We start from the raw sequence: 6,002 nt of genomic DNA, 5'->3' as shown, positions 1-6,002 counted from the left end.
ATCACTGCACCATCAAAGTTGACACCAACAACATATTCCCTTCTGATGCAAAATGTAGGATGTTTTAATTTAAAAGATTCTTTGATAACATTGCAGATCCCCATTCATGATTCTACACTGTTGCTGGCGATTTAGCCAGTTTGTCACCCTAACAACTATTCCCTCTGTAGACTAGTTCTTCTCAATTACAATTATTTAGGTACAGAGAAAGTATTAGTATGTTCCTTTTTAAAAGGAAAAAAAGACTGCTGATGAATAAAATATTACGTGGCAGCTGCAGGTTCTTTGCTCCTTTCGCTGCCCTCGTTTCAACTTTTTTTTAGAGGTAAACTGAATTCTTTTCCCTCGCACATAGAAGAAGCACCAAAAGCAAAGTGGCATAAGAACAATCTTAAGACAAAAATTACAACTGATCAGTACGTACTCCCTCCGTCCCGATGTATAAGTCATTCACGTAGTTCTAGGTCGATAATTTAACTATTTAAATATGTATCATATGTAACAAAAAATATAAATTTAGAAACTACATCTATGTAGAAATCTAGTGATATACTTTTTATGACATATAACACATTTAATTAATCAAATTGATGACTTAAAACTACGCAAATGACTTATACACCGGGACGGAGTTAGTAGTAGTTTTGATACTGAGCAGTACAACTACATTTTATTACCCCCTTCCGTTCACTCTTATAAGTTGTTTCAGACAGCAAAAATTGAGCTGTTTTGAACGTTGTCTTTTTTAGGAGAGTATAATTGAAGTCGCTTCGAAAGACTTGAGACTAAGCAACACATCATCTGGAAATCGATAAAGTCGCCCCATACATCTTTATAGTCTATGAAAACATGTCCTTTCACTGAACGCACATCATCGAAAAACTTAAAATAAATCTAAAAAAATGTAAGCATCATTGTTAAGTATGTAACTTAAACTCCGACGGGCAAGGAATATATATCACTGTCATCCTAACCATCTAATTACGGGTTGGTTCATTTTTTTGCTCGCCATCTGAAGTGTCTACAACGCCTTATAAAAGTAAACAGTATGCACTAGTGCTAATATAGTATTGATTGATGACACCAAGAGTGGAGTGATTTTTCTTGCTTGTTTGGTCGTGGTGGCGTTGCTTGTTTGGGAGGTCTCTTTCCCGGCAAACAAGAGTCGCCTTTGTTGTCTTCCTCGATCTTCTACGCCCGACTCACTCATCCGATTAAAACTTTACGAGCTATCAAAATATTTTTCAACGTTTGCTAAAAAATCAGTTTCTTTTACAGTTCACTCGAGCTCAGATTAACCGCTCTGTGTCCTTAGCGGCTAATTAACTTAGAACAGAAGTTGGGTGTTAGAAATCTAAAATTGGCTCGTGAATAAATTAATAAGTGGTGCCTTTAAAATTTGATCCCATCTTGAAAGTCGAGAAAATGTGGGACCATTTTATATAATGGGTTCTCTTCACCGTACTAAATGATGTGTTGAGGAAAGAAAAAGAAGACCACATACGCACGAGCTGCTCGTGGCCTGAGTGGGGCGTGTGTGCGCGTGAATGGTCCATTAAAATCTGGTTCGTGACCTTACGTAGGTGCGACTTTCTTTTGCCAATTTATTTTTTAATGTTTTATCAAACATGTTGATCATTTACATGTTTGGTAAGTTCATGACTTGAAAACCAAATCGGTTTGATATCCTGATCGCGACATGAAACCACCTACAATCCTTTTGTATATACTGCTTACCAGCCGCGGTCAAAGACACACCGAAACACCTTGGGTTTTGCCTCACCTTGCAACTTACACCGTCATCGTACCCTATTCTACCCCAAAAGGCGGTGTGCATCGATACACATGAGTGCAGATCTCCAGAACCATTCGTGCTTACGATACTGCATTGGGAGATGACGAATTAGGTTTTTCGGAAGCGTTCAACTCTACTACTCAAGTTCACCATCATGCTCGTCTTCCGTCCAAGTCAGGGCTACTTATTGTCATCTACAACACCGTCTGCATCGTGTCGTCACCAACATCTTTATCAACAATGTCGCTCCAGTAGCAGCTATGACTACAAACGGACAATACGTGTGTCGTAATCCATTCATGATTCCAACTTTGGTTGTTGTTACATGTGCGATGTTGATGTACATGTTTTCATGTTCTTTCCGTATGCTTGATTGTTGCATGCATGCTAATTTCTATTCTAGCCATGAATTATTTACTGAAATTAATCTTGAATTTGAGTAATATTTCAGCATCGAGAAACACAGATCTTTTTTTTACTGCCTAGCCATGTAAGTAAAATTTCCTTGGCAGCATACATTACTATTTCACATGTCTTCTTAGCTGGTCAGGCCAGGTACAACTCATGCAGTGGGTGGTTCTTGTGACTAGCTCCCACTGTTTGGATGCATCCTTGATTTTATTGTACTGCAGCCAAGTGAAGTTTGTTGATGGACCACCTTGTCTGTGTGAGTCTGGCTAGATCCGGCCTTTCTCTTTGTCCTCTTTGGAGCTGGGCCGACCAATGCAAGTAGGCACTTCACAAGTTCACGGTGCAAGAGTCACTACTAGTTAATATCCTCCTTAATTACATTTCAGACGCAACCCCATTACAGACTATCTTTTGTTTTTTATTCATTTTTTCTTTCTTCTTCTCCACCAATCACGTAAAAGTGATCGGATATATAAGAAAAATAATAATAAATACGGCTGCGTGGACAAAAAAATAAAGGCTTAAAACACACACGATTGATCACTGACCGAGCGCGTCCGCAAGCGTTTAAGGTTTACATTTGCTAAGTCCGGTAGTTGTAGATGCTCTAAAGAAAGGAAGAAACTCCAACAATTGATAAATCCCTTTACACGTAACGCAATGGTTATATATAGTTAATCACACCTATCTGCTGCTGGCGCTGGAGGGCAAAATGGATACAATTGATCTATGGACGAAAGTATTCCACAAACTAAATCGTGTTTGAAATTTTTTTACTCGGCTGATCTTTTTATGTGGCGTCCGAAAGCCAGACGCCACACTGCACTATATGACGCCGGACTACTAGGCGCCACACATCTTTCGTGTCAAGGACCAACTCCACTCCCGCGGTGTGGCGCTTAAGCCGAAGGCGTTGCACTTGCGATGTGTGGCGCCCAGGGCTTAGGCGTCACACATTGAAATATCCATCCGCGGGCCGGCCCTGCCCCACCCCCACTTCCACTCGTTCTCGTTCTTCCACATACCGGCGGCGGCTGCCTCTTCTCCTCCTCGCAATCCTCTCTTCAAAATCCGTCAGATCTGTGAATTTCTCCCGTTGACTTATACCCCAAATCGTTCTAGAAGGTAATCTCCTCCGTTCCCCATCTTCCTATCCAAAAAAATATTGCATATTTTTCAGATTTGTATAAGTTAGGATAAGAGCCTTGTTTTGCTTGGATTCAAAGTTTATATGAGAAGTTAGGTGTGATTTAGGATTCCTAGATGAGTACATGAGTATTTAGGATTCCTAGATGAGTATTTGGGATTCAAAATTTATAATATTTGTTGATTCTATAATTGCTAGATGAGTATTTAAATTGTTAGATGAGTATTCCTATATGAGTAGATGATTATTCAAATGAGTATTCCGATATGATTTGTTCATTTGTGGAACCATTTTGTGGAACATATGTATGATTGTTTAGATGAACATATATTAGATGATTATTTGTTGAGATGGATATGTATTGTATAACTCATATAATTTTCTTGAAATATGTAGTATGGTGTGGCTTTTGAATGATGCCTATGACGTTGAACACCGGGCCTATTTGGTGTCGAAGAAGGGGATGGTAATGAGAGCATACTAGTTGGTACGTTATATCTTGTGTTTATCTGAAAATATCATCTCACTTCTATATTTGCAGAACCTTATGCCCCTCAAGATTAAGTCTCACGAGGCGTCGACTTCCATGCCGTACGATGAGCGATACACATCGTACATCGAGAAGACGGGACTCCTTCCTTTCATTCAGTTTGTGAGCCGGTCGACACCCAACCTGAATGCCGCGGCAATCACCACACTTAAGGATCGGTGGAGGCCGGAGACCCATAGATTCCACCTCTGGACCGGAGAGATGACCGTGACTCTTCGGGATGTTTCCATGATCACCGCACTTCCAATCGAGGGGAAGCCTCTTTGTATGAGCACTGATTCAAAGGGATGGTGCCAATAAATGGAGGCCCTTATTGATATGTCTCCTCTAGAACCGGCACCAGAAGCCGGAGCTAAGAAAGACAAAGTCCTAGCCGATGCTCCTTTCACTTGGGTCGCAACCAATTTTGCGAATTTTCCTGAGGACGCCAATGAAGACGTGATCCAAACTTATGCTTGCGTGTACATGTGGTATGTTATCTGTACAACTATCTTCGCTGACGGTGGCAGCAAGAATGCTCAATGGATGTGGCTGAAGGCATTGGCAGCTTTCGACCACAAGTTCAGTCGGGGGTCGGCGGCATTGGCCTACTTGTACCGGCAGGTAATAATGTGTTTGTAGTTAGTTTTGTTTGTCTTGAAATGTCCATGTTTGGATTTACTTGTAGTTGGACGATGTTTGGATTTACTTGCAGCTGGACGATGCTTTTCATAGGTCCTCGAAAGACGACGAAATTGGTGGTCGTATGCTCCTACTTTCGGTATGGAGCTAGGAACGCCTTCTAGTTGGATGCCCTAGAGAGGTAACGTTCAATGACTGGAATGGCCATGGGAACCCTATAAGGCTTCCCACATGGGCTTACAAGTGGGACGTGGTATCGGAGGTGACAAGCGGTGTCAATATCTTGTACAAGCAATACACCAATGAGATGGATTCACTTACCGCCGAGCAGGTGAACATTGACATTACATCACTCACTTGACTCCTCTAAATTAAAGGAAAACATGAATGTTGCTTTTTTGTGATGTGTTGTAGGTGGAATGACAGCCATATGGTGCCGGGGCTAGCTTTGGTGATGCACACACGTTCCAACTCAATCCAATGTGCTTGTAGGAAAATATCTTTAGCAAACGCGGTGCCCGCTGATATGCAATTGGACAGTTGAGTGTCATCTCCTGCATCATGTGTTGCGTCAATTTGGGTTGTTTCAGGGCCACCCGCCGGAGTGGATGGACACAAACACACAACTTCATACGTAACAAAGCATGCACAATAAACAACTACGTTTGAGCTAAGTGTGAAGTGAGCTATTAATGAGGTATTTAACATGTAGGTTGGATAGGAGGAGGCAATGAAAGATCAAGGATTGGGATAAGCATCATAGGAAGTACGTAACCATGTTTGAGCTTAGTGTGGAGCAAGCTAGGAGTACGGCAGGATCCCAGCTCCACGAGCACTGTCCACTTGCGTTCAACAACTACGTCAGATGGTTTCAGGAGAATACTCGAGTGGAGATTTGTCCGTCGGCTTTTCAGGAGGACATATTGGAAGATTCCACTTCATTCAATGAACTTGCCCAGGGCGACTACAACAAGCTTATCCGGGAAGGATACGAAACCCCCTTTTGCTTCAGTGCTCAATTTTTTGGTAAGTGTGCGCTCCTATGTTATCTATGGACAGTACTACACATCTTTGCTTGCCTTACATGTCATTTTCATGTCATCATAGCGCGAAGAGATCAAGAAACAAGCTGATGAAACTGAGGCTATTCTAGACACAACCCATAGAGGAAAAAAGGAGAATATGCACTTCGACTTTTCATCAAGGTGCTTTGCCATATTTCATAATTTGCCTAGTTGTGTAATCTTTGCTACGCTACATATCTTATTCATTTGCCAATGTTACAGAAACAAGGCCAAAAGTTGCGCCGATTATCCAACATTTTAGGTTGTCGTGACTCCGAATATTCAGAACCGTCGAGATCCGTTTCATCCCATAGGAATACTCTGGATGATTCTAGTACCTTCGGAGAGCGTATGGACGATGATGACATTACCTCTCGAGCTCATTTGGAGGATGATGATGTGGTCTCTGCAGAG

The sequence above is a fragment of the Hordeum vulgare genome, chromosome 5H (assembly GCF_904849725.1).
Source record: "Hordeum vulgare subsp. vulgare chromosome 5H, MorexV3_pseudomolecules_assembly, whole genome shotgun sequence".
NCBI classification, from domain to species: Eukaryota; Viridiplantae; Streptophyta; class Magnoliopsida; order Poales; family Poaceae; genus Hordeum; species Hordeum vulgare.
This window is presented reverse-complemented; position numbering follows the sequence as displayed.